This window comes from Osmia bicornis, chromosome 9 (genome assembly GCF_907164935.1).
Source record: "Osmia bicornis bicornis chromosome 9, iOsmBic2.1, whole genome shotgun sequence".
NCBI classification, from domain to species: domain Eukaryota; kingdom Metazoa; phylum Arthropoda; class Insecta; order Hymenoptera; family Megachilidae; genus Osmia; species Osmia bicornis.
The window spans coordinates 4829123-4855077 of record NC_060224.1 but is presented as its reverse complement, the minus strand read 5'-3'; the positions used below and the strand labels follow the sequence as shown (position 1 = coordinate 4855077).

The 25955-nt window shown below is 41.4% G+C and overlaps 1 protein-coding gene across 7 annotated transcripts in view; it reads left to right on the top strand.

Annotated features, from left to right (window-relative positions):
• The window catches only part of LOC114883124 (CUGBP Elav-like family member 4), a 398832-nt gene that overhangs the window by 169369 nt on the left and 203508 nt on the right, over positions 1 to 25955 (top strand). For 2 of the 7 annotated variants that reach the window (XM_029200587.2, XM_029200591.2), the window contains exon 1: positions 3308 to 3889. The exons of 4 other annotated variants lie outside the window; for them this stretch is intronic. The gene's annotated coding sequence lies outside the window, so the exon portion shown is untranslated. Of the gene's footprint in view, positions 1 to 3307; positions 3890 to 16691; positions 16733 to 25955 lie in introns of those variants that run through there. One more of the 7 variants, XM_046287030.1, reaches the window with a different exon arrangement.

Here is a 25955-nt window from a genome sequence, read left to right as displayed (position 1 = left end):
TCTGAAATAACAAATCCCCTAACGTCTCGTTCACGTGCAGGGGGTGTCCCATTGGTTCGCGTACAAATTTTGACAGTGTGTTTTATAACTAAAAATATAACAAGAATGTGTATTAAATGAGTAATTAACATGGTATTAAATAAATAGCATCGATGCTTTTCAAAGATGAAGCACATACAAGTGGAATTATAGAAATGTCTGACTTATAACTGACCTATACTACTGCGCGCTAGGACTAGTTGTACTACTAGCAGTCAGTCAATGCTAGCATGTTTCCATTGATTATATTCTGTGTTTCAATAGCTGAATTATTATATTATTATCAAGATATTATTAAAATAATATATTAAAAATAAATGACTTTATTTTTAATTGTAAAATACATTGGTAAAGTTTGCACAGAAAGCTGTGGGACACCTTGTATGTACGTTTCTATACACGATTTTGAATTCATCGTTTTGAAAACTACATCGACCGTATCTCCTCATAAATTGATGTAGCATTTCCGTTTCCTCGCGCTATTTGATTTTCTTTGGTTCTATCTACGTAAATTTGAAAATGTCACCAGTCCATTTCAGAAAATAAACGGAATGAAAAATAGAAATAAAAATATAACATTCTTCCGATCAGAGAAATCATTAATGCGTTATAGAAAATCAAGGTTATAGAAAATTACTAGGACCATCAGTAGGAACGGTGATTTCATATGCGTGTGCAAATATTGTCAGAAAGGCCACACTTCAGAATTAAATTATTGCATGCGCGTGGTCCGTTCGTCGGTATCCGTAATGGCGGAATTGAATCGCTTTCCCAGGAGCGCGATTGATTTGCCGAAACGAAGCACTAATCAAAATTAATTCCCATTATTTCGTTAATGACACTGGGCTGCGTCGTACTGCTCGTCACGTTCGCAAGCTCGATTTGGTGCGAATTAAGGATAATTAAGAATCCATTTGAATCGAAGCGTAACTTCGACCAAGCAAATTCGCGAAGAAATTGAACTTGTAACCATTATTTCGGACCTGAAATTGAATTCTCATTATCCCTTCTGATCGTTAAATAGCAGAATCATTTAAATAAAAAATAAAAAAATTAAAATGTCACTTCATTAATTTTTTGCATATTTTTCTAAAGTTGTCTTGCGTTAAAGGCAACTTTCGCGGTAAAAGGTTGCCGTAAAGTTGCGCGCACCACGACGCTTGTAACGAGGTATTTTTATTTTCTTACGTTACAAGGCAAACTAAAACTTTGTCGCGAGGCAGCGTTTAATTTATCCTGACGTAGACGATCCTCCGCGTCAACGATCCAAATAAAAATCGTAAGCTCCTCCGGCTCGCTTCGGAAACTTATCCCAAGAGTTTATGTACTCCGCGAGCTGACATGGTTATAATTTTAAATTACTCGCTGCAGCTTCGTAAACCGGCTTGCTGTTATTAACTGTTCCCTAAGTAATTTAAAAGTAATCACGCTAATGAAGCACCAAAGGAATGCGGTAGGCATGCAGAAATGATCCAACGTTGTATATAACAGCTTATGTATACCGCTTGTATATGTACGAATGCATCCGTGGCAATTCATTCACACTACATGGAAATCTCATTAGGCCCAGATACATATAACAGCCACCACGGTACTAATGGTTGAGTTTGAATCGAGCTATAGGACAGACGCTTTAGGCGGAACTTGATCGTGTCGATGCTTACGGTGCATGAGCCATGAGCTACGTTTCTAATGCATAATAACCACCAGCGATGCCAGACGGTGCGACGTACAATTCGGAACCTCTGTGGCTTAGGTCTTTCTCTGTTCAATTATTTCTACTTCCCTGGTTCCAGAGATTTTCAAGAAACTTTCTGTCACTTCGACATGGATAATAAATTAATAAAAAGTTAATTATCATTTTTAGATTTAAGTGATAGGGATCTGGTATGTCTGCCATGTCAATCATAGAGCATCCGTCATTTAAGGATTCGAAAAAAGGACAATATACAGTTGATTCTATACGTAAGACAAAATCGGTGCATTCCTTGCACAGCCTGCAGGTATTCTTCTCGTCGACCGAAAAGTATCGGGAAAGGGGCTAGGATCCATCCCCCCCTGAGTTCATACATTCCCTCTCCGTGTATGCTTATAAATGTGTATAGCTGGTAGACAATGGTCGCGTTACGCAACACGAAGGCAATACGCGCGAGGCATAGCGGGCGGGTACGCCGGGACTTCATTATAACCTCATCGCTTCCCAGCGAGTGCATTCGAATTGAAAAACGCGCAGGCTTGTTTTGAGCTATGGTTACCGTGACAACGCGAGTATACCCGCGCATATATGTGTATAGAACGGGCCGCGGCTCTCTCTTTCGGCGGATCCTCTTCGTTTTACTTAGGAGCGGACCAGGCTTTTTCTCTTCTTTCCACCCGGGATTTCAAGCTGTGCGCGACGTACATCGAAAGGTAGCGATCGAAAGGCGAGCAACAGAGACAAAGAGGGAAAGTGTAAAGGTAGGAGGAAAAGAGGGTGTGAGGAGGATGGAGTGAGGGTTGAACCGGTGTGTAGGGGGTTACTCGATGGGTTTCGAGAGAGGAGCGAGCGGCGATTGTAGGCGGCGGAGGGTTGGCGGCGCGGGGGGACGTATCGGGAACGACGGCGAAACGCGGGCATCGGCGAAGCAGTCACTATGACAACGGTGACAGGCGAGGTGTTAGTGCGCATCCGTGACCACGCCTACGTCACGATGCCGTGACGTCAGAGCGTCGACGGCAGCGGCGCCTGCCGCGAACAAGAAACGTGGCGCGCGACGCTCATCGTCCCCGCGACACAGAAGAGAGAGAATCGCGGCCGCCTGTTGCTACTTCGCTACACACAGAGGGTAGGCAACCCCGTGTCTAACCCCTCTCCAGTTTACAGAGAGCGTAGGAGGGATGAAGAGAGACGGATAGAAAGAGCGCCCTCTGTTACAACAGCACGCGGATATCGGCTGTCTCCTTTCTTCCCGTGTCTTCCTCTTTGCCCCTCTTTTATCCCTCTCCTCTTGCCCTCTCGCACGACGCATCTCCGTTCAACTTTCCACTTTTATCGAGTCTTCCTCTCGCTCGGTCTCTCGACGAACCATCCTCCCTCCGATGGTCGTGCAGAGCCGACGTTCGCCACCACCGTTGCCGCTACCCTACCACCGATTTCCAGCAACCAACTCCCTCGGCTTCCACCTCCTCGCCCCCTCCCCTTTAGCCTTCCGGCGGGCACCCTCCCGCGCGCGTTACCAGCCACCAGCGATCCCCACGGCCACGACCGAGAACCGAGACCGAACGAGAGTCGTCGGTTCTCCGCCAGTCAGCCATCCGACTCGCCGCTACGCCACGCCACGCCGCGCGCTGCGTGTGTTTCCGAATTGTGTTTAGATAAAAAAAAGAAAAGAAAAAAACGAAAAGAAAGAAAAATATACAAAAAACAAAGCCTGTGAAATAGAGCCCGTTTGCCGTCCCTTAAAACCGTATTTGCCGTTCCCCGGCGATATCTCGTACGTTCTCTACCGTGTTCTCTGTGCACGCTTTTATTTCCTCCTCGTGACGGTGTGTCGCGAGAGAATAACAGTGAACGAACTGTTTTAAAAACGAACAAGTAAACGCAGGAGATACGATTTAAAAGGAGAGGACAAGGTGTTGTCGATGTTTGCTCGCGCGTTCATTGGGGGAAGATATTAAGACAGCAGAGCGTGGCGAGAGTGACACGCGTCAGTGACAACACGCAGACGAAGAGGTCCGTAATAGAAGATCTTCGAGCTTGTGCTGTGATCTTCTTCCTCGTCGTGGCCTTAGACGTCCTTTCACCTCGTGTGGCACGTGTCCGTGCAGCGACAGAGGACACTCATTGGTCAGCCACGCATATGGATCATAGGTCAGATTTCCATGCATCTTTACCCTTAGGTCGAGACACGGATTGCTTCGGGGTTTAGGCGCGAAATAAAGGGATGGAAATCGGGTCTGGGAAAGAGCGAGAGTTTGAATGAGAGAGGCGTGCGAGCGTGAGAGAGAAAGAGGGTGAGAAAGCAGTGAGAATGGGAGAAAGGGAGAGGAACACGCGAGAAATGAGCGCGCAGACACGCACACGCGACCGTCCCCGTGGTCGACTCGACGACTCGGCGAACGGCGCGTGCTGGTAACCTGTTGCCGCCTCCGAGAACAAAACTCCAAAGCCGGTAATCGGGAGCTTAAGGATTCGCTGATATTCCCGCGAAACTGTTTATGGCTTGAAATTCTGCGGGATCATTCTTGAACGTCCATTATTGCAATCATTTCTTAAGGTCAGAATAAGTATAAAACAGAAAGTCAAATTTACTTCCTTTATTTATACGAGGGTCTGACTTAAATGTATGCTGAATTGTTAGGTGAAATTAAGTTTAGAAGGAAATTGAGAAAAACATCTGCTAATTTTAATTTCTTCAGAGTTCTTTTTTTATTGATTAATTTTATGTTTAACATGCAGATTGATGTAGGGATTATGCTCGAGGAACGGTAGATAGTTTAGTTACATAATTAGCCTTTTTACTACCATGGATGCCTGTAATCGCTCAACAGGAAACGACAACTGTGTTTTAAGAGCGGCTATAGTCGTCCGATGCAAAGCAGTACAAAATAATAGGCATGCAATGCAAATGTTACAATGATCATTAAATACTGGAATATCTGCGATAAGACATATTCCATTGCAAGTATTATGCAATTTGGTGCATAATATTATTTTGAAGACTGTTAATTCCGAATACCATTAAGTAATAATCAGTAATAATATTGTAGTCTTTTTTAATATGGTATTCATGTTCCTATTTGAATAAATTGTTTTTCAAAAAAAGATTCAAAATTTAACTTCCATCAATCGTAGTTAATTTTTGTGTAAAATTAAATTCAATCAAAATCAATGGATAATGAATTTAGTGAACGACGTGGTATTTTCATTTACACGTATAATCATTATCTCTTTTCCATAGCAGAACAGTGAAGTGATGAATTAGTGCAACGTGATAATTAAAACCATATTCGATAACAGTGAATCATAATAACAGTAACTAATGGGGTGTACTCTAAATGCAATCTGTAACACGGTACGAAAATATTTTTCAAACTGCTTTTAAAAATTTCTCAAGTTAATCTATTTAAATGCACCATTACGTATGCGCAAATACGGGAACCGAAAAAGAAAGTGAAAATTTCGTGGCGAAAAATTTCCTCGTGGAACGTACGAAGCTCTAGAAATTGATGCAGTGAAAACAGAATTTAGTAGACGTGGAATTTGTAAGTAAGAGTAGAATAGCAATCTGGGCTAGGAACCAAGAGTTAGCTGTTTTGAAACAATATACAGTCGCTAAATATGTGCATATGATATTTGTTGTTCTTTGAGACTTGGCCATTTCCAAACAACGCCGCGCACCTGTTCCGTTTTCAAACGCGTCCGTCTCTTTCGGCTTTTACGTAAACATTGTTATCCATTTTAGATCGTTCAACATATTTCCACAGATTCTGTTAAGATCCATATGAAATTCTTTGATTTTAAGTATTCAATTTTCAACTAAGTTTGTTATTATTTCTATTGAAAATGATTGTACAAATATTGCTGCAAATACCTCTATTTCTAGAATAAATCATTCATTTTATAGTTTTGAAGTCGTACAGTACGGTAGAGATCAATCAAAGTTCCAATTAAGGTAGTTTTGTTCAGGATGCAACTTTTAAGTAGTATAACCCGTCATTAGTCAGACGCGCAGTATTATCGTAGTCATATGAATACCTTAGAGTTTAGAAACGTTTTCCTTTAAATTTCTTGACATTTATACAATTACCCAATTAAAAACCGTATAGTTTTTTCCTAGGTATAATTTGTTTAATAAAAATTAAATATTTTACAATTTTTGGAGTTTAGGAAAACTTCAAATACAGAAGTACTTATAAATGCAATTGTAATTATTATACTACTGTATCAATGTAGATGTTCATAAGTTATTTTGCAAAATAATATTTCCAACAAATAAACGTAAAATTTCCTCCACAGTATAAAGAAACAAGGTCGCGAGAAAGTTACACACTTATCGAAACAGATTCGAATCTTTCGCCGTATGCAATTCTTATCGGAACGGTTGTTACGTATGCATAGCATCGACATTAAAATCGAACGATTCTTGAAATCTATTTGCACTTTGCACGAGCGACGGTATAACTTTTCTGTGCGCGTGTGACATTAGCCGTAGAGGCGTTTCGAAGTGGCTGGAATGAGGTTGGAAAGTGGGGTATGTGAAGAAGGGCCGACGCGTCAAGCAATATACGATATATATCTTTCGACGAGGCTACGTGACCGGAATCCCGAACAGGTTAAAGTTGGATTTGTAACGTATTTTTCGTCGATGTGAAAATACCTATCGACTGGCACGCATCGTGTCACCGGCGTTTCGCAATTTCCGTTTCGTAGCCTCGATTGACGCGGATGAAAGCAAAGATTTACGCCCAAAGGAGAGAACAGCCCGATGAATATGTATTCCCGTACGTACAGCATGTTGAAAAAGCTTCGCGTTAGCTGTTCACGCGACGCAAAGCTGTTTTAAAATTCTCGTAAACCGTGGCACCGGCGAAGCTGCGCCGTTTTTTGCCAACGATCGAAGCTCATTTTTCATGGCGGCTATGCAGCCTGACAGAAATTGCCGAACACCCAATTCCTTTCTTGTCCGAGTCTGTTTCCGAGTCGCATTCTCGATTTCCTCGTCTTTATGTTTTCAGGTAGATTTTCGCGTGACAGTAAATCACCAGTTTTATTGACACGATACGGAATTTCATGACTGTGATCGTCCGGAAAAACAAAAATCATTTTGTCATGAGAATGAATTTCGTTTCGCGACTTCAACGCCGTACAGAACAGGAAAGAGCTGTGTCGAAAGAGATTAGTCGGTGAAAAAGTAAGAATAATTTATAATTTTCACAAAAATAAAAGCTTCCTCCACTACAGTTGATAGAAATAAATTTTCAGTTTGGAGATCTGAAAAATCTTTATGCAATAATAAATCGAAATGAAATTAACTAATTATATTATTTAAAAGTTTCAATTTACTGTCACTTGGAAACGTACCTTTATCATCACCGACGGTTCTCTATCAATATCGCAAAAATCAGATTTCCTTGAAACAAGCCATGAACTTCAGGTGTTCCTTGGAACGTGTATTCAGTGCGTTCTCCCAGGGATGTTGCATTTGTCGGGATGCAACGCGATCCCAGGGAAGATAAATGAAACCCGTTCCACCATTTTCTGGGCACAGAACAACGGGAATATGGTAGAGCAGTCGCAACCAGAAACTCCTGCTATCCCTTTTCTTCTTGCCTCGGACGTAATCTGAGATGTCATCTGGACAGACAGTGCAACATCGCCGCGTAAATTACACGAGCAGTATCCTTACCAAAATACTGACACTTTGTTTGCCAGTTAATCACTGATAAATCGCTGGGCGACAGGATAGCTTCTTCGTGAAGCATGTTTTGTTTATGTGCATTTGTCTTAAAGAAGGTCTTAGGTTCAATGAACACCTAATTTTAATTCATTTTTCCCGCTAAAGAAAATTTTACTAAAAATTCTTAATATCTGCATTAATATCTGTTGGGTTGTTTCCTAACTCTGTACAATACACGCCACGATGACAGCTATTTCTGGAGTTACACCCGAAATATATCTCTTAGAAGCTGATAACACGTTCTGTAATGATCTCGTTTGAGCTAATCAGAATTTATGAAGCCACTTTTCTGCAAGTAACAGCGATGGCGTCCTTTAATACGATTCGAGATTCTGTCGTGTATTCAAGTTGGCTAGGAGAACAGACCGAGGTCAGGTACGTTATGTACCTTTGTCCGTGTAGGACACATATAAATGGTGTCCTACTCAGGTATAATGCATTACGGCAGGGCGTTGCAGTAGGATACAGGGAGCGTGCACGTTGCATTGTCGGAGAATGGAGTATGCACTATACACACCAGAACTGTACTGAATTATACTCCGTTATGGTTCTGCCTCTCTAGGCGCTGAGTACCAGAGGATCTTGCAACCATACACGCTTGTATCCAATATGTCCAATACCTAATATCGTACCCATCTAACCGTATCGAAGGGGACGTATCTCTCGTCTATAGTTCCATTTTCTGACAGTGAATTCAGCTCTAGACTTACTTATAATAAAATTCCAGATATGTTTCAGACAGAATTAACTAAATATTCTATAATTGTGAATTTTTAGAAATTCTAAATTGTAAAATGAAATTATTCATAAGGATCTACTGAGAATGATAAATTAAAAACAAACAATATTTGGAAATAATGATTTGTAGCTAAAGAAATAGCTATTTTTACATACCCTTGATCAGATATTTTCATGTTTAAATTGAATTTTCACTGTTAAACAACCGTTTGAATGGTGCAGTTATAGAGGTATTTTTTATGATCGAATTCAGATCGATACCGGAGCTAACATAAACGTCACTGGGGAAAGTACTTGGAACTTATTTACGCCTTTATTGCTAATATCGTTCCTCATGCTCGATTGTCCCCAATGGTCATATCAGTTCCTGAGCAGTAGGAAACTCGATAGTGCGTATTGATATTTCTTAGTTTCCTTTTTTACGAGATACCGTCTTCGGTCCCTCGACCGTGGGAGATAGGAATCTTGAAACTTTTATCGGTCGTCAAGCCTTACAAGTGTTTCAACGATCGGGATACGTTCTGGAATCGTTTCGTGGCGCATCTTCTTCGCACCTGCTTTCTCGTATCATTTATCCTTAAGAAATATATTTTTTTTAAATTGTAACATTTTATTATCTGTCTCAAAATATCAATTACAACATATCTTCTTCGTTTCGTACTTTCTCACTTAAAAAATTAATTAATTGAGAAGAAATTAGATAATAAAAATGCAAAATCTCGTTGATCATTTCAAGTAATTAATATTAAATTATTCAACAGGTTATAGATAATTCTATGTTTAGATTCTGTGACTAAATAGCTAAATTATTTTCATTAATAAACTAACAAAATTGTTTCTTTCTGTTTCAGGTAAGTTGTCCAGTTCTATTAAATCACACATCTGATACGTAAGTAACAGAACACGATATTTTTAATTATTATCGTTGTATCAATAACGAGAGGTCATAGTGAACCGAAAGATAGGTAAAGCCATGGGAAAAGCGTTGAACTATGGGGAGGGGATGCAATTCACTTTGTAATAAAAATGGAAATTAACACGGGACTACGTGGGCGGAAAACAAGGCTAACCTCCATCAGTAGCACGAAGAGGGTAACGCGGAAGCTTGAATAAACAAACTCACCCCAACTGCTTGGTTGGCACCCTCTTCATCGTCTCCATCAGTCTGGAGGCATGGGCCAAAGGACGTTGTTATGATTGCTAATGGAAAACTATCCAATTCAAAGAACAAAGTGAAGTAACGAGTTACTTCAACCAGCCAACGAACACACTGAAAGATGTAAGAGTTTGGGATAGACGACGAATGAAGAGAAAATGGCACGGTTTGTTAACGTTACGAATGAGGTCGAAGGAAGATCGTCGGTGAGAGAAAGTGGTTTCATTTGTCACGGATAAATATGACCTTTTCGAACCAAGAAAGTCTCCAATTTTGGAGTTCATGAGGTAGAGATATTTATGGGAATAGCTGATGGCGATGGTTAAACAGAAATCGTGATTTAATCAATTTACATATCTACTAATTACCACCAAAGTTAATTGAGGACGAATTCTTCCCCTTTTGCCTTACTAAAAATTTCAATTTTCCTAATGGTTTTCAAATGACCCAAATAATGAAAATACGAGGTGACAAATCAGTAGGATAAATGTGAAGTGATAATTCACTGTAATTTCTTTTATTCCGAGTTGCTGAAATATTTGAAATAGAATTTTTAACCATTCCATAAAACCGACTGCAAATCAACTCTGAATTTACAATTCAATTTTCTTAAAAATGCAGCAATAACGAAAAACGTTATTCGGGTGATTTTAGTAGGAATACATTCGCAATTTATCATTTTGCCAACCGTCTGGCGATATTCCAGAGAATAGGAAACAAGCCTGTTGTGTCAAAAGATCGTTTGATCTCGGTATTTCTCTGTTCCCGTCCGAAATTGTCCGACAATTAGCAAGACCTTACTCGTATTGGAATACATGCATTTGTCCCTTCGCGGAGCCCCGGACTTTTTAAGCTTAAGTCCCGGCAAGATTTAAATTTCAAAATTTCAATCTGGCTTGCAAATCCGTCCGTCGCCATTCGTACGCGTGCGCGCATCCGCACTTCCGCCTCCTGTTGGATGCCAGCAGATTGCGCCGACTCGACATCAAAAGTCTTTTACGTCGCGTGTTCTCTTCTTCTCTTTCAACCCCAGTTCCCCTCCTCTTTACCAGCTTCATTCTATTTGTTTAACCATTTATTTATCCATCTGTACATTTACTTGGTTATTTTCAGTTCTCTTTTGTTTCCCTCTGTTCCTTTGTCCCTACTTTTTCTCCATTTGTTCAAACATAAAATAAACATTAGGCGAACTTTGATGCTTTTCATGGCACTTTATTAGATGCTAATTACAATTTGTCAAAATTCTTATATATAATTCCATGGATAGTCTAATATTAAATATAACAGAGAATATGAAATTGCAAGTAAATGCAATTATTCAGAACGATTTTCTGAAAATAGATCTTGATAGAGGTAGTCGGTTAGCTTGTTAAGAAGTCATCAAGGCAGATGGTGGTCTCGGAGGACGTCATTTCTGCGATCGAATGAGTGTTCCGGCACATGGAGAACAAATCAACTTCCTCTAGGAAGTTCCTCGGTCCCCGGTAACTTGCTGGCTTAATTACTTTACGAGACATTAAGGTGCGGTCTTGGTCGAGGAAGTACGTTTCTGGCCCATCAGTGTAGCTTGTCAACCGAATGGTGGAAGGGCGGGCGAAGGAAACGAAGGACGGGCGAGCGAAGAACGAGCAACGTGGGTGAAACTTTTAATTTTTCCTGAAAAAAAACTTTAGCTGCTCGTTACGTTGTCCCAAGTGCATCGCGCTCGACGACGAGGCGAAGTGAAATTAAAATTCATGCGACGCGTCTTTTCTCGGCCTCCTCTCCCACGAGGCCCAGAGGGTGTCCTACAGGACAGCCAAGCGGGGCGTGCGTATATCCTGCGCGGTTACCAACGGCAAAGAAGGGATGACTAGGAATCGTGCAGGCGAAGGGGATTTAACTGAATTTGCAAATCAAATTTCCTCCCTGGTCTACGAAATTCTGTCGGAGGTGCGACGAAAAGGGACGGAACGATCGCCTTCGTGCCAATTATCGTTCCTAAACCGACCTTTCGTGAGGGCTTCGTGTGTGCTCGTGGTTTCCTTCAAACTGGCTCTTTCCTCCGCGAAATTCTTACTTCCTGGAAACTACAACCTGGAAAGGTTGCGGTGAAAGAATTTCAATCGTTCATTGCGATTGTGAAATCTTTGATGGTAGTCTTCGTTCAGTCTTCGATACACACAGTTCTGAAAAAGAGGAATCGTTTTTTAATTACCATTCATAGATATAGATCCCTAAAATTGTCGTTCTGATTTTTTATCCTAATCGCTACTCATCGATATTAATTTGAAATCTGTAAATCTTTGAAGGTTTGATAATGTTTTGATAACATTGAAGGGTGTTGAGGATTGATATTGAAATTTTTAGAAATTCACAATTTCACTGTCCTGACGCGATATCGCAGCGGTGCAGCTGTATGTGGCTCGATAAATGAACAGAAATTCCCGTTACTGCCGTCCGTAATCAGAGTTTCGATTTTACACTTCGACGGCTGCTGTCAGACGTTAATACCACTCGACCGTTCGTTTTCGACAATTTTATGTCGAACGCTCCTGGATGACTTTCAGCTCTAATTACTGATACTGTTAGTAGAAGTATCTCTGAAAAATTGAAAAACAAAGAACACTTAATGAAAGAATAATAATTTAATAAGCTGCCATTGCCAATAAATTCATTAAAAATTACAAAGTGTTAAAACCTGTATTCATTGAATATTCAAAGAGTAGCCGGTCTTAGTTAAAGAATCTGTTGTAAGGTCGCATTAAAGGAGACGGAGGAATGACTTTCATCAATTTTGTTGATTTGTTCAACTTAAATAAAGCCGGTATACTTGAAACCGAATAATGAGATCGTTAGTCGTCGAGGAGGGTCCAACGATCTCTCCTCTCATCTCATCGGTGTCTTGCTTCTTCAAACGTTCTTGGACCATTCGAGGGTCGGTGGTATCGAGACAAGTTGGCAGACAAATGGCTAGATATTCCACTTTTATATTCTTCCGATGCTCCTACTGTCCTTCGTATTTCCATCTTCTTCCTTGTCACCTTTTGAAAGTTTTCAAAATTGCTCCATGTCCATCGGAAAGTTCTGTAGAGTACAAGTTCGTATATACCTTAGCGGAGCTTTTAGGTACAGGTCAATTATGTGACAATTTTTCTCTCCGTACGGTTTGAAAAGGAATTTCAGATATCGGGTTCCACGCACAGAAATCAATATCATTCTTTTTTTAATTAAATTTTCCTTCACAATATCAGAGTTTCCTATCAATAGACGTTCAGCCAGCGTTCGCTGTTAATCAAAGAATGCTTTGTGGAAATATTATCGCGTGCAAACACAAACCGAGCCACGGTCCAATGTCTAGCACACCTGTTTGTCGTACGATGTAGGTTCGCAAATAGAGTATCGTCGATTGTACATCGAGCGGGCGTCGAGTGGGATACGCGTTATGCAGCCGACCTCTTTCCATTGTACATTAATGTATAGCTGTAGCCGGTTGTGCGCGGAACCAAAATTACAGGGTTTCACGAACGTTACACGTTCAGCCGCGAGTAACAAACGCTCGGTTTCCCGTTTCCGTGTTACGTGTTAAAAAGCGTATACCTAACTCGGGAACGTACGCGGCCGGCCAATCTATTCGACGTTAACCCGTAGAAATTCAACGGGATTCCCGTAAAGTGAACGCTTTCATCGGGTGCGACGCGGCGAACAGGTTATGACAGGTGTAAATTTATCGAAAGCAGGAATAATTTGTTCCCCTTTGATCAAAATATCCCGGAATTTTTGCATTGATGGATGACCGGCTTGCCGATATCGACACGTGTCAAGCCGTATCTTTTATTCGACGATGGCGGTTGGAAAGGGAAAACACCTCTTTCCCGCGTCTTTCGCTTTACCGAAATTCTAATCGATCACTCGCCCGTTCCGTGGCGGCAATTAAATTCGTCGAATCAAAGTCATCGGTCTCGTTCGATCGATTTTTCTGACCGGCTCTATGGCCGAGGGAAGGTAATCACGAATCCCGAGGAACATCGTAAATGGAGGCATCTGTTTGGGATTCTGGGTGTCGTTGGTGGGCAGCGGTGTACTGGCAGCCGAGATTTCGGTGGCCACCGTAATCCAGGTTGTGCAGAGTTTCTATAAAGCTCCGGAATAGGTTAATCTCGCGGAGCAAGTTTCGTAGGGCGGCCTAATCCGAACAACTTAATACTCGCCGGTAAAGGCCCATACAAACGCGACTGTGTACATATATACAAGTGTTGCGTGCTAAGAATCTAAACACAACCGGAGCTTGTGTTTACGCGTAGACGATCGTAAACTTTGGGGAAAGAAGGTTCCTTAATATTGGGAAGCAACAATAAGCTAAAGTAGCCATTGAATACTGTTATCTTCCTTTTGGAAGTTTGCTATTTTATAAATTTCTAATTTTCTTTTATTCGTTTCGAAGGAACTTTATGAAACCACCCTTTCATAAAACATCCATCCCTGGATTAAGAACGAAAATTCCTTGAAAAGACATTTCATCCGGAAGATCGTTTTGTCCGATTTTATCGAACGGTGTAATTCATTCGAACAACTTTCCGATTGGTTCGATGATCTCGAGCAACTGCTTTCACACCATTGAAATTCGTTCGACGGTTTATTCAGGAGGGTAAGACCTTTCGTAGCAATAAGTTCTCGTCATTTGCAGCGACAACAAAAATGCTTTTGAAAAGGCCGTCCGAGGTATTAAAACTCGGGGCGCAAAATTGAAAATGTACGCTGGCCGAAGCGGAAGCGTGGGTGTAGGCGAGCGAGTTGAACCGATCTCGCACCCCGCTCGGCGTCACTCAGTATTTCCAATCCCATTAGCGGCACGTTGATTCGTGAATAGGCGCGAAAATACGCAGCTTTTAATCAACCAGCCTGACTATCATCGGCCATCGTCTGCTTCGATGAAAACATCTTTCGAATTTAACGAATGAAAATTATTCTTTATTGTAAAGAGCGATTCTTTGTCGTTTCGACTTGTCGCCTGGTGAAAATTACTTTTATTCTATTTTCAATTTTCGGTACATATTCTGTGTTCATTTTTGATTGCAGGAATTAACGAAGAATTGAATCGAGTGATGGTTGAATAATTTTCATTCAGAATATTAAAGATGTCCCCGTGTTTTACCTCCGGTGAAAAGAGACAGTTTAGCAGGACGATTTCAAACGCGTGTCTATTAATTGAGGTGGGCAGTTACAGGGTTTTATGTAAGAACTTCCTAAGTACCGTTTAATTTAATAGTACTTGAAGACTTCGTGCATAAAGCCTTTCGTTCATAACACCCCGCACGAAGTAAGAGACTTTCAGTTGAGATCTTTGTGGTTTCTGGTCCCACCGTTCAGAACACCTGATATATCCAGGTAATCATGATGGAAAAAATTCTATATTCTTATAAAATCTCCAATCAATTCTATTCGGATGGAAGACAATGTTATTTCAAAAGTATTAATCTACAAAAGAAAGAAAGAATAAGTCTGCCCGATCTGTTATTTAATTTAAAAATTATAAAATTTATAATTGTTTTAATTCTAGCTCCGCAAGAAATGGTTCTAGATATTTATTTCTTTAAATTCTTCCTCTTAGTACAACAAATAAAACTCTACACTTCGTCCAACATTTTTAATCCAACGAGTACATCTCGTTTATATCTCCCAAGCTAATAATACGATTGCTTTGCCCATCTGTAAGCAACATTCTTCGTGGTTGTAACTACTCGAACGATTCAACATCGTTCCCAAGGGTGTCGTGTCCGAGAAAATACGCCGTATCGTAGAAAACGTAGCTCCCTTTGAACATTCCAATACATACTGCGACCACGAATTCATCGTTTCGAGAATTCTTTCCTTTGCCAGTAAGAGTGTCGAGGGAAAGAAAAAGGCGGCGACCATATACGTCTCTCTAAAGTGACATTATTGTGATATAAATTGAGATATAGCGTAGCGGGGGTGGTGCACCGAGATGCTGACGAAGAAGCTTGAAGGATCAGCCGAAGCTGTTAGTCTTGATTATCGTAGACAGTCGTCCTGAATCCCTTGTAACGTTGCTGAAACGAGAGCGGATACACGGCGCGTCTCCTATCGCGAAGCTTCCCATTGGGATCTATTAATTCGTACAAATGGTGTCCTTTATTAAACGAAATTTAACTTTTTCAGCGGCGTTTAATAGCATTATCACGGTTGTGTATAGTTGTTCGAGAATGTTTTAGTCAAATATTCTAATTTGGTAAAGGATATAACGCGGCGTGTTTGCATTCAAAAATTCGCGCGTTATTACTTTCGAGAGCGCGGCTCGCGCATGCGCCGCGGCTTGCGCATGCGCCGCGGCATACGCAGTAGCGGGGACTACTCGCGGGCCTCAGTACATCCTGGGACCTCGTAGCGTGGTGGCGCTTGCTTCGCGTTGACGCTGCGCGAGTAAGTTTTGAAGTTTTGAAAGTGGGTTTGAAATTTTTGCGAGTGCGTTTTGTAGCTTTGCGAGTAGGTACGCGTTAAAGTTTTGCGAGTGCACATTGGAGTTTCGCGAGTGAGTTTTAGTGTTTCGCGACCTCTGCCACGTCACAATACAATCGACACTAATGAAATGTCAAAAACTAACCTCAAATTCAATTTTGAACTCCGCGTCCTTTCGTACGGGTGTCATAACAAACGTGAAAAATTGCTACGCATTTGATTGAAATAATACAAAAGGCCAACACGACGTCAGCGAATCTACGATTAATTCTCCAGAACATTGCGAAGAAACTTCTCTGTGTAGCAGGATCAAAGTTGTTACATTTTGTCGAGGTGACTGAATTGAGTGCGCCATAAAGGATTAGAGCAACGGACCAGTTTAACGGTACCAGCATATCCCAGTCTCATCACTCTCTGTAGCAGCCATCTTCTCCGGTACTTCGAGAAGAAGCTTTATTGAAGTCCAGTCAATCTCTGTCGCCCGAAGTTTCCGATTTGGGGCGAACAGAGCTGGCCTTTGAGGCGGTAAGCGGAAGCAGCGGTACGGCGAGGAAGGGGAAGGTTCGACGATCGGCTTTATATATAAACTCGAAAGACAAATGGCGTCAGGTCGTACTACACTGGCAAAGGCAGCAAGTGCTAGGAGCAGGTGTATCGTTGAATATATACTGGCCAACGAATGGATCGCCTGTAATTAAAATGTCTCCCATAGGATACTTGGCTCCGTAACAGCTTAAAATCTACCGGAACTTCTTTCGAACTCTTTCCACTCGCAAATTACGATAAACAGTTTCATAACAGTGGTTCGTTGATAAAGACGATAAAGAAATTTATGGGATCATATTTTCAAGCGAAACAGTTCTTCTGGGGGAAGCTGCCGGAATGAAATACAACTACGTAAAAGGTAAGTTCGATATTTTAATAACAATGATTCATACATTTTTTTGGAAAATTCAAAAGAGTATCGATAAGGTGTAGATAGTATTTGTATTATATAAGGAAACGTTTCGTATTTTTTGATTCTTCATTAACCGTTAACGTTATTTCAATAACACATTCTCCCTGCAACGAAGGGCTGCTCGTCCTTTTTTCTCCTCTCCCTTCTGAAACTCGAAACATCCGTGCAACTTCTAAATGAGCTCGCAAGAATCTCGACGGAGTTGTTCGCCGAAGGTGAAATATGATGCAGTGGGTAGTGGCATTACGAGCGCGCGTTCAACAAACGATCTCATTAAGGGTCGTTCTTGCTCGGCGGAAGTAACGAGTCCACCCAAGTCTCCGAAGAAAATCTTCTAGGCACGAACATCCAGTTACCGAAAACTTCGATTCGTTGCGCAACGCTCGCGATTTTTCTTTTTTTCTTTTTTTTTTTCTACGCGGAACCCTTCTGGCTTCATCCGTTTCTTTTCCGCCCACTCCCTACGTTTCTTCTCGGTCGTAGGGATTCCGCGCAACGACTGACCCACACGAAAAGTACGAAAAAGTTTCGCCGTTTAAGTTTCCATAAGAGTTATCGTTCCTCCGCGTTCGCTTCTCTCTCGTTTCCCTTATCTTCGATTTCATACCGCGCCATTGACGCGGCCAGGGCTCCCCTTCGTACGATCCTGTCGATATCCAACGCTTTCAGCACTTTTGACGGCCAGAACGAACAGCCAGGCGGAGCTTCTTACCTCCGTCGACGACTTCGGTCGCCGAAGGAATTCGGCTGTTCCGAGCCGGCCGAACGAACGACGGAGATTTCTGGTCTCCGAGGATTATGAACCGTCTAGCTGGCGGAAGTGGCTGAAGGGAAATGCGAAAAGGCGAGGAAACGTTGGGAAGAAAGAACTCCGGGGAAATCGATCACTAGACTTTCAGTAGTTAATTAAACTCGGAGTTATTAAATCCGCTAAACTTATACGTTCTTACTCGCTTTCTGCGAGTCCCTTGGCGTTCGTCTCGGAAGGAAGTGTAATTTTTCTTCAAGAATTTTGTTACAGGCAATCGTTTGAATGTATTTATTGTAGAATAGTATTACAATTAGAAATATTTTTTTTAGAAATCAGAATATTTTCCCTCCTTTTGTCGAAAATATGGATACCACGTTTTTCTTGATATTTAGATGCAAATAGAAATACGTTAGTATCCGTTAGCCGCGAGATATTCGAAGAATAAGACGAGATAAGAAAAACGATCCAACCGGTAGCGGAAGATTTCACTCTTAGCCGGAGATTACTCGGTTTTACACGAAAATCCTATCACGAAAGATTCATCGAGGCAATACTCGCACCTGTGTTCCAACGCTCTTCTCCGCAATCGCGATTGGCGTGGGTGGATCTACGATCTTGCGCCCCGAGTCAGATTAGGCTGCTGCGGTGTGTAGTGCGTTCTCAAGTAGCTGCTTCGTATAGGAGCTTTCAAAGTGGTTGCCTTTAAAATGCCCTCTTCTATTCGAGAAGGAAAGGGTGGCTCGATATAGCGGCCCTAAAAGATCCATCTTGCGTTGTTGAATATTCACAGTGGAAAATATAGTTTCGTAATAATTTTATCAAGGAAGATTAACTTTTTGACAAATTAATAAAAGGGAGGAGATGTGTAGTTTTAAAGGAATGATTTAATTAATAGAAAATTATATCCGTTTGAAATGTAATGGTTCCATACTTTTGAAGCTCAGTGTACACGTTTAAACGAGCCTCTGGTCGGCTCTATTGACGAATCGTCGTACAGGGATAAAGCAAACGGTGGTAAAGTGAAATAGGCGTGATCCATTGGCGAAACGTGCAGTCATAAACGCGTACGAAGCACTCGCGCGCGAGTACAACGTCGGCGAGTGTACGCCGCCAGATAAACCGCTGAGTCAAGCTGTTTGACTTGCACATTTCTAGCGCTGCTTGCCGTGCCACCCTGAAACGCCGCTGGGGGGTTATAAACGGGCGTTTTAGGGCTCCCTTAAAATTGGACTGCGGGGAATGAACGCGAGTCTTTCTCCCTCGTTCCAAGCCTATTTTCTCCTCGCGGTCGTCTCAGGATCTTCCTAAGACCGCTGCGTTTTCTCAGATTAATTAGTCAAATTAGAAGATAAAATAAAAGAACCGTTGAATATTTTCCAAGTTCTACCAAAATGAAATTGCAGAAAAATCAGTGTACGTTAATTTTTCATAAAATTCTCTGAAATTTCGTTATCGATTGAGGTCACCGTCTCTTCGGCTCTTTCGAGTGGATAAAGCGAAGCGAGGCGGAGATTGTGAGGTAGAAAGAGCGAAAATAATGGGACAGGAAGGTGGTATTGCTGCTGTGGATACAATTCTGGGATTGAAAAAAAAAAAAGAAAAAAATAGGCAAACTGTCGCATAAACGAGCGACAAGAGTGGCAGGATGAGCCTCTTCTCGCGACACCCATAGCGAGACCGCAATACTCGTAAAGGAGATCCGTGCTGTGCGCTATTGCCACGAATGCGGAAGCCGTCGGAGCGTGCAGAGAAACCGACCGCCGTCTCCTCTTTTCTTCTCTTTGCCCACTTGAACCACGCCCGGTAAAAACTTCCGTTACACCCAGCTGTCACTGTTTTTTTTAAGCCACCTTCGGCCGTTTCGCTATGCTTTTCCTATTTGTTATTCGTTTTCGCGCACACGTTGTCCCAGACTTTACTCTAGACCGGCGACATTCGTCGGATCAACATACGTATCCGCGTGTTTCGCAATTTTTTAAAAACGTGCCAGGTTGGACAGATAAATATCCGGGTAATAACGCTAATGGAAAGCGATGTTTGATCGCCGCTCTATTAGCGTGCGAACGAAAAGTTACACGCCCCGATGAACGTCCCATCGCGATGGAATCACTGTCGTTCCGATCAAACTGAAAGAATTCGAAACGAGCGTATTATGTGTGGATTATTTTCAAGTAAAAAAAAACTTTAAATAGCGATTTATAGTGATGGATAACCGATACTTCTTCTTGCAGCTTTTGATTAATTTAATTATATTCGAGTTCTGAAATATTTGGATAATTATTTGGAGTTAGTTATTCTTGAAAATCTGGAAAGTTGGAGAATATTTAATAATCTTGATAAATGTAGTTGTTTTGGAACTGTCGAAGATCATAATTAAGCTATCAAGCTATAAATAGCAGTCTATTTTTAGATTAACGACTTTTAAGATTTTCCAAACCTTTTTACGTAAATCCCCCGGCACATTTGTACCCTATTTCATTCCTTTCCTCCGAAATTTCCGAATATCTACGAATTTAAGAATCTACGCAGAACTCGGCTCCAAGGGCGCGGAACGAGATCCTAAAAGGAATAGCTCTTAAGGAAGACATTTTTATCGGGAATAACTCCTCAGGCTTTTACGTATTCATAGAAGCGTACCGAATGCAACGCGACTTTATTAGAGCAAGCAAGTTGCGATAAGAAAAATAAAGATTCGAACGATTGCCGATAGATCGACGGGGAGGTTAGACGGTCGAAGAGAATCACTGCGATCGAAGGAGTTCTCGAAACTCAATGGTTCTTAAAACTGACCATATTTTGGCGATATTGTCCATGTACGAAAGAGACTGGGATCTAACCTTGCCGCCATCGAGGCGGGCACATTCCATCTCGCGAAGTCCTCCCTTTATACCAGAGTAAGCTGGAAATATCCTCAGTTTCATCATTTCAGTGCCGGCCTTCGTTTTATACGTTCCTCGTTCTCTCGTATCCACGGCCTCTCGGTTTCCCATGGTCTCTTTACGAACCACAGGAACGACTCGTAGCCGGCAGCTTTTCCCCCGAGGAGGAGCGACGCAACGAAAGTGTTTGTAGCCTTTCGACGCTCGAGTCTCTTCGTTCCGTCGAGTGTACGATCGTTTCCGTTCCCTCGTTTCCTGCCTTTCTCTCATTCCTCGTCCTCGTCTTCTTCGGCAACCCTTCTCCGCTTTCCAATAAATTAACGTAACGTACGGTTTCGAGAGTCGAAGTATCGCGTGTCATTAATAACGCGGAACGACGTTTCCTGTTCTGAAATTAAAAGCATCGTCGAAAGGATTAAATTATTTACCTTCCTTGAATTCGCAGTCCATCCATTCTCATCGCAATCGCTGTATCTTCGCCAAACTCGTTCCTCTAGTTTAATAAGTTCGATGTTGTTGTTCGTTGTTTATGGAAAACCGTGAAACTAGGAAAATAAGGGGTGGATTCTCGTAAAAGAGCGTTTGTCTGGTCCGAGAATGAATAAAGCCCGATGCGAATTGCGTGTCTTTGGTGAAATGCCACGGCATAGCACGGCCACCGCTTCTACCGTCATTGTTAGACGGAACTGCAATTTTGGTACACAAAGAAGCATGCAGATGAATCTAACGGAGACGACTGTCTCGCGTTAGCGTCGCTCGCGCTGCGCATTAATTCGGAATGAGATTACTTAGGTACGTAAGAGGGCCGTCTCCCAAGCTCTGGCACTGTTAACTTAAATTGACTATCGTTCTCGAAATAATAGCAACGTCTTTGTCGCCTTTGCACCAGCCACCCGCCTCCTCATCAGCTCCAAACCATCGCCGCCCCGAGACTCCCTACGACTTGTCTTTGCCCCTCCACCCTCTCTTCATCCCTCTGTCTCCCTTTGAACAGGGGACCGGGAACTTTGCGTCTGCAATTGTATTCCGCCTCCAAATTAACAATTACATTGTTTTAAAAAGCTGAGCGCCGGCTTAAGAGCCCTTTCTCCTCGTCCCATTTTGACGCGCCACGGCAAAGACCGTGGAAGCCCGCCGGTAAAATCGGTAGCTGTGGAAGGACAGGCTGGAAAGGTCTTTCAATTATTCCTTGCGCTAACGCACTAGGGAAAACTTTCAGTTTTTTTTCGTCCCGATGTTCTCTCTCGTAATTGGCTGGAAATTGAAAAAAAAAAGGAGGGAACACGATTCTCGCTTTATCTTCGTCGATGCTCTTTCCCTCAACCTGCTCGTTTCTATCGAGCCTTTAGAATTAAACAATAGAGGTAAGACAAAAGGAAATTGCTTCGACTAAAATCGCTTTCGAGATTTTCGATTCCTTAAACGTCCATCGAAATATCCTTCCACGATGATTTCAATGGTTCCGAATAGAATCTTCTTATTTCACGACTTAGCCTACGATTGAAAATTATTCAAGGTACTCGAGTTGCTCGTTGATTCTAAGTAAGTAAAATTTCATCCCCCGACGTTCTGGTTAACGGGAAATGTTAAACGACGTCGAGTAGATCCTTCGAACGAACCCGATCCACCCCTCGGTGAAACGGCTTGCCACGCAGCTGTTGGTAGACATTATCGTTTCGAAACCCCTGCAAGGCTCGCGCAAATCAAATGGCGGCGCTGCCGGAACATAGGCGCTCAGCTTTTTCTTTGATGCCCTTTCGAGTTCTCGGTATGGTAGGAAGCAGTCGAGTGAGAGGCTGCAAGCATCCCTTGCCAGCCTGGCAAGGAGGTTGGGTTTTAGCTGCGGCAAGGGGTGTCGAGGGGGTGGCGGAGAAGCTATGCGATGCCTCGACGCCTTGGCCCACACAAAGGTCTCTCTCGCGTTATTGGCAGACCGCTTTACCACGTCACCCTCCAACACCATTCTGAACGTGTTACGTCGAATATTCGAGCGTGCCGCTGGCTCGCAAGATTTTCTTTCGCCTTCGTCGGATAGACGAACGAAAAGATCCGTCACGTTGCTCGTGAAAGCCGATATCTTCCGTGTAACCTTCGTAAAGTCGAAGCAATTTCGGCGTTGCCAGAATTTTGATGGCATATGGAGAGCTTCGAGATCAATCGTTTCCAACTACGCTTTACGGATCAAGGTTTTCCTTCGAATCGGTAAACATGTAAATTGCGACTTCGATTTATCGACTAAACAATATTTTCTTCGTCGTGGTAATTAAAAGAAATGACCGTATTAAGGTAGAAATTATACACGAAAAGGCAAATCATGTTTTGTCTATCGCAGTAGAAGTAACTACGATTAGTCAGACACGCGGTAATCTGAATGATTTAGCTTATTAATATTCAATGATTCAATTAATATTTCAAATATCTAATTAGTGCAATTCCAAGATGTTCAACATATTTCTTCATATTTTCACTTTTCACTTCATTTAAGGTACAAAAAATTGTTATCTAAAATTAAGGACTCAGATTGTATGTTGTGTCGTTTATTTTCATCAGATATATTCTTTCTATATTTTTGCTTTCCACGGGAAACTTTTACATACGCGCGAGTTAATGCAAACTAGTGATGTACGCTGAGTAAAGGTCCCATAAATCAACTGCAGTCGTACATCCAACATGATTTATTTATTTTTTAATATGAACATGAATGAAAGTGTACGTATAGCGTGTACAATGTTGACGTGCATATGTATACACGAAAATATCAAAATTCTGGTGCTAAAGACATGTATGAATATTACTGCATTGTGTATACATCTTTTTAAGAAGTACCATAGAAAAATAGGAAAAATTCTTTTAATTTTATTTCATTTTGTCATTGTTTGTACTACGAAGGTCCACCAGCATCAAAATCAAATTGTTCCCAGCACACGATGCAACAGAAAGTTTGATTATTTAGCTCTTCTTCTTTTTCTCCTTCCAAAGGTTCTCGTCAATTAGCTAATTCTTCGAAAGCGCGCAAACTTCTTCCAAGGTATTACATATCTTTTATTCATTCTCGCGCTTTGAGTTACAAGCAGCTTGCGAAAGAAGAACAGATCTGTGTAGTCGGCAATTCTGAGCTACGTAAAAGGAGTTGTATTATCATCAAGATCATAGCCTTTGAGCTTTCTCGCGAAGGTTTCTTCGTTTGAAAGGTACCTTCTTCTGTCGCGCGAACGCCGAATAAAATATGGTTCAAAGCGTCTCTTTTACGGATACAAAACGCTGAATAACACATTTTTCAAATACATCCCTTTCGTTCTGTGATCGAAAACCCTTCTTATTGTAAGAGTTAAACCGTATCCTTTCGATTGGTAACGAACTTGTTGAAATTCCATCGTCAGGATCTAAATTCGTCAAAAGGTACGGCGGTCCTTTAACACGCATCGGTAAACATCAATCGCAAATGTGATCCGTCTGTCTTCTTCGAATTGTATTTAAATGACATTCCATTCTACGTCGAACGGAATTTTTATGTAGATCAAAATATTCATGAACTTCTACCGTGGAACTTCAACCGCGACGAGGCGGCGTAAAATGGGAATTCCGAGAAAGAGGACATCGCGTTTCCGCGAAATTAAGCTAACTGCGATATTTCGGAGTGTAGACGCAGCAATTATACGGAGCAACTTGGAAGATCTACTGCGCGACCATCGTTGCTCGTTTCTACCAGCCGTATCTTGCACAACTGTGAATTGTGTACCACGGGAAGAATAATAGGGTTCCAAGTTGCTGAGCACTGTAGATTTCCTTGAAGTCAACAAAAACACCATAAGAAAACTTTCTAAAATCTCAATTATTAAAACTTGATTATTATCAGATCCCCATATCTATTTATTTAAAAGTGGGAAGTGTCTATTTTTCGTACTCCCCCAAAATTATTCATGTGTCGTAAAGTTTTACTTGTTATTTCATCCACGGTCGAAACGTCTTCGCTGATTATTATTATCGTTATTAGATACGATAATAGCGGTCGTTCTCTACGGAATATCTTGCGGCATCAAAATTCGTCATAACTCCCCCGTAACGAGACACTTATCGTTAAGGGTGCCTTCAAATTGCTGCTCATTGTCCTGCCCTTATCTTCTCTCAATTGCGACGTGTGCTTCGGTCACAGGAAACATCGTGAAAACAGGTCCTGAATAATTCACAGATATATTGTTACAATATGCAATATATGTGTCCATGGTTCGTTCAATAAGACACGTGTAACTATGATTTATCTTATAGCAGGGTATAGACAAAAGTTGCTAACTTTTTCAAACATGTTATTTGTACTATATTAAATGAAAAATTGTGTAGTATAATACTATACAAAAATTGTTGTTTCTATGTAGAAATGGTAGCAATTATAATGATGTGTAGTAATACATTTTCATTAGAGTAGCCAGGCTAATTAAATATGAGTATTAATACTATTACTTTTGTTTATTTAACTTGTCCGGATAATGTCCACAGCTCTAAGTTTACGTGGAACGTGTTAACACAACTTTCACAGTAGAAATCACTACGATAAGTCAGACAGACAGTAGCGCGCAGTAGATAGACCTATGATAAGTCAGACGGTGGGACAAAATTCTCATCTAACGATTCAGTTGCCGTATTTTTTAAACTTTCTTCATTTTATATAGCTACTATCATGCATGGCCAATCAATAATTAGGAAAATACGAATACTTTTGTCATACAATATGAATAAGTGTACTGATACTAAGAAAATTTTCGAAATCAATTTCTTCAGAAATAGAACTTTGATTCTATATTTTCGTGATATTTTTCCATGTAGAATTTCGTGTTTTTTTTTTCTGATTGTACCATCGGTTACATATCACCTCGTGTATCTAGGACGTGTAAGCGTAGTCTTTGGAACACGGTCACTTGGTAGGATAGTAGGGTGCCGGACGAGCGACGCGGTTTGTGCAAGAGACACGCCTCTGAATGGCGTATAATTAAGTCACAACATCGATGTGCTCCTCCAACCGCGTGGTCCCCGGGGAAGGACGAGCAAGAACAAACACAGCTAAATGAACGCAGTTTCTCTCGTTACCGCTCAGCCTACGGGCTCGCGGCTCCTTTCACAGTAACCGTACACTCTATTACCACTTGTCAACGACGGTCCGCTGGCTCCTGATTATGACTTTCCAGAAAACGAACCAAAATAACGGCTAGTCTTTTCCCAGTTTTTCTACGTGTACGACCAACTCCGTGACGTTAAGTTCCCGCGAGATTTGACGGGTCGATAAAGTTGAGTATACAAGAGACACGGCTGAGAAATTGTGCAATCAGTCGGGAAACAGATAAATATTAGCGTGTTTTTAGACAGAGTAAGAATTTTGCGAATGAAATTTATATTTTGCAAATTTGCTGTAAATTTTACTTTTACATGTTCATGAAATTGTAATACAAAAATATTTATCATTATTATGATATCCAAAAAGAGGTTAATAACTGCATATTAATTCTGAGTGGTAATTTGAGAGATTTATAAACTCTTAGTTTAAAAG